Source organism: Rosa chinensis, chromosome 2, assembly GCF_002994745.2.
Source record: "Rosa chinensis cultivar Old Blush chromosome 2, RchiOBHm-V2, whole genome shotgun sequence".
Classification (NCBI taxonomy): Eukaryota; Viridiplantae; Streptophyta; class Magnoliopsida; order Rosales; family Rosaceae; genus Rosa; species Rosa chinensis.
The window spans coordinates 3,954,783-3,968,683 of NC_037089.1; the positions used below are offsets into that span (position 1 = coordinate 3,954,783).

The window sequence follows — 13,901 nt, forward strand, 5'->3', positions numbered from 1 at the left end:
CTAGCTAACACTAAGTTCATCTATGGCCAGAGCCTTTTAAGAGCCTTCACATTGCTCGTTTAGCTCGTCTCATGAGTGAAAAAAAGTCACCACTCTGCCCAGATCTCCTGGTACTGCGTCCGTTCTTCCGAGTTTCCTGCAATAGAGCACCAACACACGAGTTAAATGGAGACTAGGGACATAAATGGAATGAAACTAAAACTTAAAATAAAATGTTATATATGCACTATTCTGCAATCTGCTACAAGTCTACAACTAACCTGGTGTACATGCATGTCCATTTGCAAGCATAATTAGCTATAATGAGCCACGCTCATGGTACCACCGGGGGTACCAACGCCCACCATATGAGTGACTGACGTAAAGACAGTTAGCCGGGTTACCGCCTGAGCCCCGGATCAACCCCAAAGCACCGCCGACGCGCCGCCACGCGCCGTGTCAAGATGGCATCAGAAGCTACTGAAACTGGGAACTGAAGCACCATCAGTCCCACATCGAAAACAAGGAGAAGATCATCCTCTTCCTCACCTATAAAAGGTCCTCTCCTCTCTCCTCATTTATTACGCATTCAATACTTACCTACTGTTACTTTGTCAACATAAATACATTGACTAACTTAGGCATCGGAGAGTTGAAGACCGCCCGGCGCGGTCTCCCTCTGACGCCCATTGTATTTTATTTGACAGGTAACGGGAACCATTCACAACAAAGGTATCGATCCGCCTGCCGGATCAGCGTTAACTAAGGTCCAGCTACCGCTAGACTTTTAGACATTAACATTGGCGCCGTCTGTGGGAATCCTTGAACGGAAGGTCATCCCATCACAGTTACCATGACTAACGGTAGCGGGGGAAATATCGGGGAGCAGGCAGACCAGTCCGCCGTTCCCCAACCCGCCCGCCCAGCGGTAAGCATCAACCGTGCACTATTCAACACCCCGGTCAACCCAGGCGGTGAAACAAATCCAAGCAGCAGCCGTCCCCCAGGTCAGGACCTCACCGCCTTGTATGAATTGGCGCTGGCGGACCTCCACAAAGCAAACAGAGAGCGCGAGCAGGAACGCAAGGAGAAGGCGGAGGCCCAAAACCAAGTGGCCACGCTGATGACACGTTTCGACGAACTAAGGCGAACGCTGGACGCAAACGCCAACCCTGCACGAAGTGAGCAGTCACACAGCACCAGACACAGCCGGCCTACCGCTGGTATAGGACCCATCGTGCAAATGCAGGTACCGCTAAGCCCACCTGAGCTGGTAGGAATGGGACCACCCCCTATCCCACAACTGCCGGAGCAGGAGGCGGAGTCATCGCTGCGCACCCACCACTCGAGGACTAGAACAAGGACTGAGGGTAATCTACCCATTCCCGGGCGGGTGTTCGCTCCGCGGAACGCCCGAGCGGGCCCCGCTGGCGACGCAACCACCCAAATTTTGGAGAGGATGCAGCAATTAGAACGGAGATTAATCCTGGCGGAGGCAGGCACCCCGGCGCCAGCCCCAAACCCACTCTTCGCGTCCAGGCCAGGCCCATTCACCGCCACAATTTTGCAAGCCGTCAGACCAGCGTTTGCAAAGACCCCAAAAATGTCACATTATAGCGGTAAGACCGATCCCTTCGTCCACATGGACACGTTCAAGAAGGTCACCAACAACAAGGGATTTGATGACGCCACCCTGTGCCACTTGTTCAGCGAAACGCTGGATAGTGAGGCAATGAGTTGGTTTTTCGAGTGTCCGCCAGGGTCCATCGACTCATTCCACGCATTATCTCATGCTTTCCTCTCTCGATTCATCTTGTTGTCCGCCGGTCATCACAACACGAGCCAGTTGTTTGGCGTCAGACAGGGAGGGGACGAATCATTGAAGGCATTCGTCACAAGATGGCGAGCGGCAGCATCTCAGTGCCGCGATCTCGATAAAACAATGGCTTCGGCGGCTTTCAAGCAGGGACTCCTCAAGGGACCATTCCTATATCACCTCAACTACAATCATCCAAATGCGGCGTATGATCACCTTATGAGTGAGGCGGTCATTCATGCCCAGGCAGAGTTTATCACATATGGAGAAACCCCACCGCCACCAGCAACACCAACAAAGTCATCTCAACCCTCCTCCAGCCATCAAGAGACCGCCAGCAAAGCCCCCACTGCACCGCCAGCTGACAAGAAGAGGGAGTGGCAGCAGGGCGGTTACCAAAGCAAGAGGCAGAAAGACAACCACTACAAGGGCAACCGCCAATCCCAGGGGGACAATCGCAACAAGCAGACGGAATCCTCTCAGCGGTATGCAGTGTTCACCGTCCTCACAGCCTCGTACGAGGAGATTTACAATCAGTGCAAGGATCAGATACCACCGCCACCCTCGCCGAGATTCCCCAAAAAGGGTAAGCCAAGAAACACCGGCATGTGGTGCAAGTACCACGAGGACAGCGGTCACAATACCAACAGTTGCAACGCTCTCAAAACAACCATTGAGACCCTATACCGGGACGGCAAGATGGATCAATTCAAGGTGCGCCAACCGCCACCTGTGATTGCCAACATTGAGCCACTGGGCCGCATCAACACCATCGACGGCGGGGCTCCAATCACCAACATGTCTCACAGGGCAAGAAAGCGTTACGCACGCGCCAATCACCCAAAGGAAGTCTGTAACATCCGCTACGAGAGATCCACCAAACTCCCAAAGTCTGGTTGGGAGCCCATCACCTTCTCAGAGGAGGAGGAGCGAGGAGTGCATCTACCCCATGACGACCCATTCCTGATCGATGCCATTCTCGACAGATGGTCAGTAGGAAGAATCTTGGTGGATAGCGGATCTGCTGTCAATGTCATATTCAGCGGTTGTTACAACAACCTTAAGCGGAACAAGAAACTACTACAAGACCATGAGCCGTTGCTTAGCTTCTCCGGCGATATCACTCAGCCGCTGGGCTCTGACTACATGCGGTTAACCATCGGCTCCAGTCCATGTATGGCGGAGGTACATACCGAATTTATAATTGTGGACTGTTTCAGTTCGTATAACGCCATCATAGGACGGCCGGCACTCAACAAGCTCAAATGCATCATCGCCGGATACATGCTTCTCATGAAGTTCCCCACACCCAACGGCACAGGCTGTGTCAGGGGAAGTCAGCAACTGGCACGAGAATGCTACTCTACCACCATTGCGCGGTCAACCCGCCGCCACGAAATCCTAACGGTAGGAAATCAGGCACCGCCACCGGATATCTTCGAGGATCCTAGGGATGAGGAGGAGAAATACGTAAGGAAGGAACCGGTCAATCCTGAAACATCGTTGAAGGTCATCAGCATCTCTGACGAGCACCCAGAGCGGACAGTCCGCATAGGAGCTCAGCTAGACCCAGAAGTAGCCGCAGAACTCACTCAATTCCTGCGGGACAACGCCGCCGTTTTCGCATGGTCATATGCGGACATGCCAGGTATCTCTCCCGAAATCATCACACACAAACTAACCATTAAGCCATCCTTCCATCCCATCAAGCAGAGGCGAAGGGCCTTCGACGAGGAGAAATACCGCGCCATAGGAGAAGAGGTCGCCAAACTCCAGGGCATTGGATTCATCCGCCAGGTAATCTATCCCCAATGGATCTCCAACCTGGTCATGGTCAAGAAGCCTAGCGGCAAGTGGCGGATGTGTGTCGACTTCAAAAATCTCAACAAGGCGTGCCCAAAGGACAGTTTCCCTCTCCCACGCATTGATCAGCTGGTTGACGCAACCGCCGGGCATGAACTCCTCAGCATGATGGACGCTTTCTCCGGCTACAATCAGATCAAGATGCATCCCAGCGATCAGGAGTGTACCACCTTCACCACCGACAAGGGCCTCTATTGCTACAATGTTATGCCTTTCGGTCTGAAGAACGCCGGAGCAACTTATCAGCGGCTGATGAATGCTATGTTCGCTGAACATTTGGGCAAGATAATCGAGGTCTACGTGGACGACATGTTGGTCAAGAGTATAAAGGCCAGCGGACACGTGGCAAACCTCAAGATCATAGTTACCATCCTCCTGGCCTATGGCATGCGCCTCAACCCAGAAAAATGCTTCTTTGGCGTCACCGCCAGCAAATTTCTGGGTTATATCGTCAGTGAACGAGGCATCGAGGCTAACCCGGACAAGGTGCAGGCCATACTCGACCTGGCAGACCCTGAGTATAAGGTACACGTCCAATGCCTCCAAGGCAAGTTAACCGCCCTCTCTCGATTCATCTCCAGGCTCACTGACAGGTGTGCCCCATTTTTCAAACTCCTCAAAACAACTCACAAGAAAGTCATCAACTGGAACCCAGAATGTCAGGCGGCGTTTCAGGGCTTGAAGGATTACCTGGCGGCAGTCCCACTACTCTCTATCCCTGTGCAAGGAGAGACACTGTTCATATACCTAGCGGTATCGGTATCAGCGGTGAGTTGCGCCATTGTCCGGCGGGAGGGACAGGACGAGCTCCCAGTTTTCTACGCCGGCAGGGGCATGAACGGGGCAGAAACAAGGTATCCACCCTTAGAACAGCTAGCTCTTGCACTCATCGTTGCCGCCAGGCGCCTCCGCCAGTATTTTCAAGCGCACACAATCCACGTGCTGACCAATCAACCACTGAGACAGGTAATGCAGAACCCTGAACATTCAGGGCGCCTCAGCAAGTGGGCCATCGAGCTCAGTGAATTTGACATAGACTACAAGCCAAGAACCGCCATGAAGGGTCAGGCGGTAGCGGACTTCATCGCCGAGCTCACTGAGCGCCAGCCCAGTCCCAGCACGGAGAATGAGCCCGGGACGGAAATGGTCACCGCTAAGGAGCCAGCTCCCCTACAATCAGATTGGAACCTGCATGTGGACGGCTCCGCCAGCGCCAAGGCCAGCGGCGCAGGAGTCATCCTCACAGGCCCTGGGGGGCTGAATGTGGAATACGCACTAAAATTCAACTTCAAAGCCTCCAACAACATGGCGGAATACGAAGCACTCATTGCCGGCCTACTCCTCGCCATCGATTCAGGGGCTGACAGCGTCAACATCTTTAGTGATTCCCAGTTGGTCGTTAATCAGGTCAATGACAGCTTCCAGGCCAAGGACCAACAGTTAGCGGCATACTTGGGGTACGTTAAGACACTCCTCAAGAAATTCAAATTTCATAACATCACACAAATCCCCAGGGAAAAGAACGCCAAGGCTGATTCACTGGCAAGGCTAGCAACCGCCCAGCCACATCAGAGTCCAGCGGACACAAGAGTGGAATGTCTTGACAAGCCAAGTATCACAAAAACCCTGGCGGAGATCTTCAACATTGAGGTCAATACCAGCTGGATGGACGAAGTCATTGAGTACAAGCGCAACGGCACATTGCCGGACGACAAGGTTAAGGCGCGACAACTCCAGCGGAGGGCAACCCGCTACAACATCCAGAACGGCAAGCTGTACCGCCAGGGATTCACCCATCCCAACCTCCGCTGCCTAACCCCAGAGGAGGGAAAGGTCGTTCTGGCAGCAATTCATAGCGGAGAATGCGGAAACCATTCAGGCGCCAGATCCTTAGCCAATCGCACAATGCGACAAGGCTATTTTTGGCCTACTCTCGGCGACGATGCCCGCCAGGTAGCAAGATCATGCCACAAGTGCCAACAATTTGCTGACATCCCGCATGCACCGGCGGAACCACTATCGGTCATCGTCGCCCCATGGATCCACTCAACTTGGGGCCTGGATCTGATGGGAAAATTTCAAACCGCCAAGGGCCAGTTCAAGTACATTATAGTGGCTATCGACTACGACAGCAAGTGGATAGAGGCGGAACCACTAACAGCAATAACTACCGCCAAGGTAATTCACTTCCTCTGGAAGAACATCTACTGCCGTTACGGTGTCCCACACACGATAATCACCGACAATGGCACACAATTCAACAACAAGGAGCTCATCTCTTTCACCGCCAACTTGGGTACTAAGATGAGTTTTGCATCTGTCGCCCACCCCCAGACCAACGGTCAGGTCGAAGCAGCAAACAAGATAATCAAAAGGCTGCTGAAGAAAAAACTCGACAAAGCAAAGGGTCTATGGGCGGAGAAACTCCCGGAAGTTCTATGGGCCATCAGAACAACCCCAACTTCCGCAACAGGTGAAACTCCCTTCTGCATGATGTTCGGAACGGAGGCTGTCCTGCCCATTGAGGTCTCTCAACCTACCGCCAGAGTCGAGGGCTACCGCCCAGAGACCAACACTGACGGCATCAACCTGGACAAGGACCTCCTGGAGGAAAAGCGACACAGGGCCCACCTATGCAACCTGCAAAACAAGCAGCGGGTATCGCGTTTCTACAACGCCAGAGTCAAGGCCCGGAACCTCCAACTGGGGGACTGGGTAATGAAGGAAGTCATTCCACCGCCAACAAAGCTTCGCCCAACTTGGGAAGGTCCATACAAAATTGTGGAAGTCGTTAGCCCGGGCACCTTCTACTTAATGGACAAGGACGGCGTCACAACGACCCACCCTTGGAATATCGAACACCTTCGGTATTATTACAAATAGTCATGCCGCTACCCAAGAGCATCTTGACTTAGCTAAATTTTTGTTCAATATTTAGCTAAGGGAAGCTACCCAACGGGTACTACCCCTCTTTTGTAAACGCTGATCAGTCAGCTATCAATGAAACGAGGAATTATTCAAACCATTGTTACCAAGTCTAGCACTGAGGGCAACTGGCAACGCCAGGAATCGTCAGCGGACCACGTCCGCTACGTGGTGCACTTGGACCAATTTTAATTCCTTTAATGTTTCATTGCTTGGCAAAAGAAAAATCTCTACGTCAAAACTCTAGCGGTACAAACACATCATGACAAACGTCAAACTCTGAAATTTCATTTCAGGGCTGGGACTCCCCACCCAAAATAGTTCATTATTACAGTGTAAAAAAAAAAAAACCCTATGGAAGTCTCAGCTGGCTTCAGCGGTTGTCTTCGGCTTCTCCGGCTTCAACTGGCGGCGGCACGACCGATCGGCTCGCCTGATCGGACCCTCGAGCTGTCGGACTGGGAGTCTCCATTGTACCATCCGCCCGGGTGTGTGCCTCCAGAAATCCGGCACGTGACACCTCCGACGGGGTCTGCTGGGGAGTCTGCCGGGACCTTTCCGGCGGATGGGAGCCACTTTCCCCGCTGCCCGAATGGGTACCTGCCGCAGTGGGAGGCACGACTTCTGTCTCCGGCGGGACACCCTCGACCACCGGCACGTCGGGCTGTGACGCCTTTACAAAGTCAATGGCGCCCTTCCGCGTCAACATGTCTATATTTGCCCGGGCCCCAGACTTCGCCGCTTCGGTCAATGTCTTTTTATACTCCGCCGACATCTTGAACGCTTCAACGGCGGCGGCTGCAGAAGAACTCTGTTCATTTTTCAGGCGGTTGACCTCCCCGTCCAGCCGCTGCATCTCACCCAGTCTGGCGGCAGACTCCCGCTGCACAATGATGAGCTTCTTATCTTTAGCGGCTATCCGCTCCTGCAGCAATGCGATCTCCTGCTCCAACTGGGAGACGCGTTCATTCCTCTCCAGGTCCCGCCTTATGGCCGCATTAAGCTTGCCGCGGGCGTCCGCATAGTCACACTCCGCCTTGGCCAGCCCCTGCTCGGCCTCCGCCAATCTCTCCTTGGCCTCCGCTAGCTCCCTCTGGAGACCTCCGATCTCCCCCCTGAGCTCTTCCTCAATCCGGGGCTGCTTAGACGCCGCCTCGAACATATCATGTAACCCCGCAGATATTTGACCAAACGCCGAGCTGAAGGGCGATTGGTCAATTGCCGTCGGGCGCGATATGCCCGCCAGACCCCCGAACCCCAGCCGCTCGCACAAATGGAAAAGGAACGCCCGCTCCCCTTCTGTCATGAATGGCGCATACTCGGCAAAGGAGTCCAGATCACTGACGGCTGCTGCCTCCCCCTCCGCCACTGCACCCTTCGACGCAGCTTCTCGAGCCTTCTTTTGTTGGCGGACTCCGATCACCACCTCTTCTTCCTCTTCCTCGACGGGGGAGTCAGGCTGCCGGCGTTTTTTCTCCAACGCCCGTTGTGTCCCAGCAGCGGTCCTCGTCACCCGCACCGGCGGCTCACCCCGGGACTCGGTGGCAGTCCCCGTCGGCTGCACCGTCTTCTTTTGAGGACCGCGCCGGGTGGTAGGCATCCGCTCCCGCGGCCTTGTACCAACATTCCCCCTCTCCCCGCCACCCACTTGGGTGTCCGCCTGCACTACCGGCAGGCCATCCTCACCCAGATGGGAGTGGTGCGGCATCGGCAGCTCCACCGCAACCTCAGACTGGCTCAGCACCAGCGTCTCCGGGTTCACCACCGTCTGCTGGGCCGCCAACCCCTCGGCATACATAGCCTCCAGAAAATTTTCTATCTCGGCACGATCCATTGCTTTTTCGAAAGCGTCGCGACTAGATTTGTTACCGGGCGGGGTTTCTGAAAAGAAAAACACAAACACCCGTCAGTCCGGATCAAAAAAAAAAAAAAAAAAAAAAAAAAAATGATGAGGTGTGGCGGAGTGGCTCTCACCAATAGAGCGAGTTAGCCCCAGGTCAACCAGCAATTCCCAACCGGTCAGAAGACGGAAGTCAAGCAAATTGCGGTTCCGCCAGCAGCCGCGGATCCTCGCCACGCGACACTCCTCTTCGCGCGTCAGAATATACCTTAGTCCCGCTGCACAAACACAATAATCATTAGCAAAAACCGCAGGTTTGCAAAAGTTTGAAACCGCCAGTTAGTTTTAGCGGAAACCAGTTGCCAACCTCGGATGGGCTGGAATTCCGACTTAGTCTTAAACGTCGGCCCCTCCACATTCGACCTAGTATGGTACTCCCAGCCATCTGTGGCGACGCAGAAGGTCCCCCGCCAGTAGGACATTGAGTCCCTTAAGTTCTCAATCAACTTGGGCGCTCCCTGGCGGCGGCTTAGGTTCACGCACCCTCTGCAACCTCGGCGCTTCACATACACTAGCTCGTAGAAGTGAAGCACTTCCGCCACGGTAGGCCCCTCGCACCCCGACAAGCGCCACAGGGAGTTCATCGCCAACAGCAACCGCCACATGTTGGGACAGATCTGCCCAAAGGCAAGCCCAAACTCGCACACAAGAATTTGGAGATTGGGCACTAGCGGGAATGTCACTCCTTGGCGGAATATGGCCTCGTGCACGGCAGCACATCCCGCTGGGAGCATCGAGGCCTTCTCATCCGCTGTCGGGGGGCGCAGCTTCACCGAGCCCGGCAACCGGAACGTCCGCTTCATCCGGTTAACAGCGGCGGCATCCATCCGCCCACCTGCCTCGTCAACGGCGGTGCCATCTGAGAGGTACCACGCCGACTCGACATTTTGGCCCGGCGCTTCCCCTTCGCCAGCGGAGCCGCTAGCAGCGCTATTGCTCGCCAAGCGCTCGTCACGCCTAGCCAACTCACCCGCCCTAGAGCTCTCTGGACGCGAGCCACGATCCATAGCTATTTCCCAGGGGATGGTCCGAAGTGGCTCAACTTCAAGCGGTTCTGGCAGTGAGGTTCCTGCATGGGCAGACGGACGCAACGAGTCAATAAAGGTCATATCCGCCACGCTGAACGACACGTCAGACCCGGAATCCTCACTGCTCGAAATATCTATGACGTTGGCCATCCCAAACCCTAAAACCCACATCAGTTAGCACAAATACAGATCTAACCTACTCTCACATCAGATACAGCCAAAGATGCCAAGAACAACTACCCACAAAAATACCAAAACAAAAACAACCGCACGCTCAACCCAGATTAGACCGTCTAGCAAAACCCAAAACCCCAACTTTCTGTCAAACACCATAACCTCCCTCAAATCTCTCCCTACACCCTCCGAAAACAGCACAGAGGCAATATCATACCATTAACAGAAATACCAAAACCCAGAAACCACCATTGCAGATTCAATGAAACAGGAAGAGGATCCGAAATACCAACCTCACGTCGAAGACTTTGGAGTGCAGTTCGTCTTCACTAACAGTTTTCGTCCTCTCCAGTCCGACTACTCCACGCAAGCCCGGAGATCTCCTTCGCAATTCGCAGGCGAACAAGGCTCGAAGCAGGCAACTCAGATTTGAAGATTTTCCAGAAATGTCGAAACTCGCTCAGTTCCCCCTTTTTATGTCAACATCAAATAATCCTGAGCCGTCCGCTACAAAACTACATCACGTACCAACCGTACACGTGTCCCACGTCTTCATTAACTCCCTGGATTAACCGAGGCGTCGCCTCGGTTACGAGATCCATCATTACTCGCATTAATGACGAGAAGACGGCTAGGCTTAGGAGGCAAGCCTCCAGACGCTAACCCTCTCAGAGTTAGCCACGTGTCCACCGTCATCATTCTTTGGCTTCCAAGGGAAGTCACCACCTGACAAGTAAACCCCCCAACCATGGCAAGTCTCCGCTGAGCGAAAACCCCGCCCAGCGGATCCATCCTCACTTGTCATCTCCCAAGTGACGGAGTCTCCGCTGAGCGAAACCCCGCCAGCGGATCCTCACTTGTCATCTCCCAAGTGACGGAGTCTCCGCTGAGCGAAACCCCGCCAGCGGATCCTCACTTGTCATCTCCCAAGTGCCGGAGTCTCCGCTGAGCGAAACCCCGCCAGCGGATCCTCACTTGTCATCTCCCAAGTGACGGAGTCTCCGCTGAGCGAAACCCCGCCAGCGGATCCTCACTTGTCATCTCCCAAGCGACGGAGTCTCCGCTGAGCGAAACCCCGCCAGCGGATCCTCACTTGTCATCTCCCAAGCGACGGAGTCTCCGCTGAGCGAAACCCCGCCAGCGGATCCTCACTTGCATCTCCCAAGTGACGGAGTCTCCGCTGAGCGAAACCCCGCCAGCGGATCCTCACTTGTCATCTTCCAAGTGACGGAGTCTCCGCTGAGCGAAACCCCGTCAGCGGATCCTCACTTGCATCTCCCAAGTGACGGAGTCTCCGCTGAGCGAAACCCCGCCAGCGGATCCTCACTTGCATCTCCCAAGTGACGGAGTCTCCGCTGAGCGAAACCCCGCCAGCGGATCCTCACTTGTCATCTTCCAAGTGACGGAGTCTCCGCTGAGCGAAACCCCGCCGGCGGAGCTTCTCTCCTCATTTGGTAAACGGGGCGTCCTCCGCTACACAGCGCACCGCTGGCTGACCCCATTTCTCATCTGACAAGCTGCGTACTTTATTCAGCGCAACACCGCTCAATAAAATACCAAGCACGTCTACTTAACGCTGCTTCCTGCTACATCTAGCGGGGGGACTTCCGCCAGCGGCGGATCCCGAGGCCACGCCTCTCTGACAACGCCGCCACGCGGAGTTACGGTCAGAATGTCCCTACGGGACACGGGGACTAGTCAACAGTCTACGACAGCCCTGATCAGGTACGTTGACCCCCGTCACCTGGGTGCTAAGATTGGGCTCGCAACCCAACACCCTCTGCTCCGTGCAGCGCTGCTCCGTGCAGCTCCCCCTCAACAAACAATAACAACGACCATCCGGAGGTCCATCTTAGCCGGGGAGTGGGGGACTCCCTGGGGGGCCTAGCAGGGGCCCACCCGAAAGGGCACAAAGCGTTTGCTCAGTAAATCCATGGTTGACAACGCACTGACGCTAATTATGCTTCTGCAAAGTCTAGCGGGAGAAACGCTTCAAACCGCCGATCAACTCCCCAACCAAGATTGCCCTCCTTGACTGGGAATTTGGGGGACTTGTACATGCATGTCCATTTGCAAGCATAATTAGCTGTAATGAGCCACGCTCATGGTACCACCGGGGGTACCAACGCCCACCATATGAGTGACTGACGTAAAGACAGTTAGCCGGGTTACCGCCTGAGCCCCGGATCAACCCCAAAGCACCGCCGACGCGCCGCCACGCGCCGTGTCAAGATGGCATCAGAAGCTACTGAAACTGGGAACTGAAGCACCATCAGTCCCACATCGAAAACAAGGAGAAGATCATCCTCTTCCTCACCTATAAAAGGTCCTCTCCTCTCTCCTCATTTATTACGCATTCAATACTTACCTACTGTTACTTTGTCAACATAAATACATTGACTAACTTAGGCATCGGAGAGTTGAAGACCGCCCGGCGCGGTCTCCCTCTGACGCCCATTGTATTTTATTTGACAGGTAACGGGAACCATTCACAACAAAGGTATCGATCCGCCTGCCGGATCAGCGTTAACTAAGGTCCAGCTACCGCTAGACTTTTAGACATTAACACCTGGAAATGAAATGCGGGATTTGGACTTTTGGAAAGGATTGATAGACCATCACGAACAGGCACTACATGGAGGAAGTCCATGTTAATTACAGACAATTCATGAAAGAATACAAATACCATACATATGAAAACACAATGTCACCTAAAGCTGAATTCGCATTATCCTTGGACAAAGACGGTTTGTGTGAGTAAGTGTACAAGAAAAGTGGCATTGCTTCCTCTCTGTCAAATTCATGCTTGTCAATAGTTTTCCGAGAGGCCGGATTTCCAGAATCCCTGCATAAAATGGGTAAAATTTAGCAATCTGATTAAAAGGAGGACCGAAGGAGGAAACATTTCAACAATATCTAGACAATGACAAGCTTACCTTATATTTTCATTTGATTCTTCATCATCTCTAGAGATAGCTGATCACAAAACCAAAGACTTAAAAACGAAAGTAATAAAAAACGTGCACATAAAAAGAAGCCATGGGAATGGGAAAACATTCAGTGCCTTCTTGTTGTAGATATTGAAGACAATGTTCTGGAAGTACCAGAGCCCAAAGATTAAGGAAAGCTGGGCGGTTGTGACTTTAGGCTTTGGAACTGTGGGTTCAATATCTCCATTGGGGTTGGCTTCTGATGCAGAAGAAGCTTTTGGGGTTTGGGATCTGGGTTTGGAGGAGAAGAAAGATGGGAACTTTGGGTTCAAACCATGGATCTGGGAAGTGGGTTTTGAGGAGAATCCAAATGGGTGGGCATAGATTCTGGTGAAACGCTTGGTGGGTGTGTGGAGCAGAGCAGATGAGGTGGGGAATCTTGTGTTGGGGAGGGAAGAGGGGGAGGCATTGATGGGGTAGTGATGGGTGGATTTGGAGAAAGTGACAGTGATGGAAGGACTGTTGAGATTCAGGGTAAGCATGTTTGTACTTGTAGATATTAGTTAAGAGAGAGAAAGACAGAGAGTGAGGGAGTGAGATTCTGCAACTAAAAAAAAGGCAGAAGCTTTAAGGGAGTGGAGGACGAGGTTTTTGTCACTGGTTTAAATAGCACTTTGGGTCCCTTTCAGATTCAGGATATTCTCTTCTTGTTAGTATTAAAAGGGAAATTTTATTTTCAATTTTTATTTCATATTTAAGTTATTAGTTTAAGATCTATTTACTTTCGGTCTACACACATGTTGGTGACAGAATTTCAATATTAATAAAGATGAAAGTGAAATGGTATGCGGAAGAATTACGGGCACATGAAAAACGTGCGCTATGCCTCGGCAAAGTCTCACGCCATCTAGTTCTTGTAAGAGCAAGCTTGTGGGTGAATTGTTCACATAGGAGAATTCTCTATCAAATACAAAAGCAAGTTCATTCTTTAGTTACTGATGCAATAAGTACATAAATTCTTAACTAAAACTACATGATGATGATGATGATGATGATGATTATAGTTACTTGTTTGAGGCAATTGATTCACAGCTCAGCGCTTGAAAATTCATTAGTCTCGTACTTTTCAATTTAGAAGAGAACAGTTTAAAAAATCATGCAGTGATCAGTATCGATCTGACAACTCGATCATAGGAAATTTCCTTTAAAATATTTACGGTGACTTGTGGATGAAATCTCTGTAACTATTCTTTTACTAGGGTTATGACAAAATTATAAGATTTCCT

At 52.5% G+C, this 13,901-nt stretch overlaps 1 long non-coding RNA gene across 1 annotated transcript; it reads right to left on the reverse strand.

Moving 5' to 3' along the window:
- Window positions 1–26: 26 nt before the first annotated feature.
- Window positions 27–13,286, reverse strand: LOC112189183. The gene is made up of 4 exons (XR_002931758.2): window positions 12,622–13,286; window positions 12,397–12,530; window positions 12,255–12,316; window positions 27–136 (listed from the first exon to the last, which is right to left on the reverse strand). It is a non-coding gene; the product is annotated as an uncharacterized LOC112189183 (long non-coding RNA).
- Window positions 13,287–13,901: the final 615 nt, after the last annotated feature.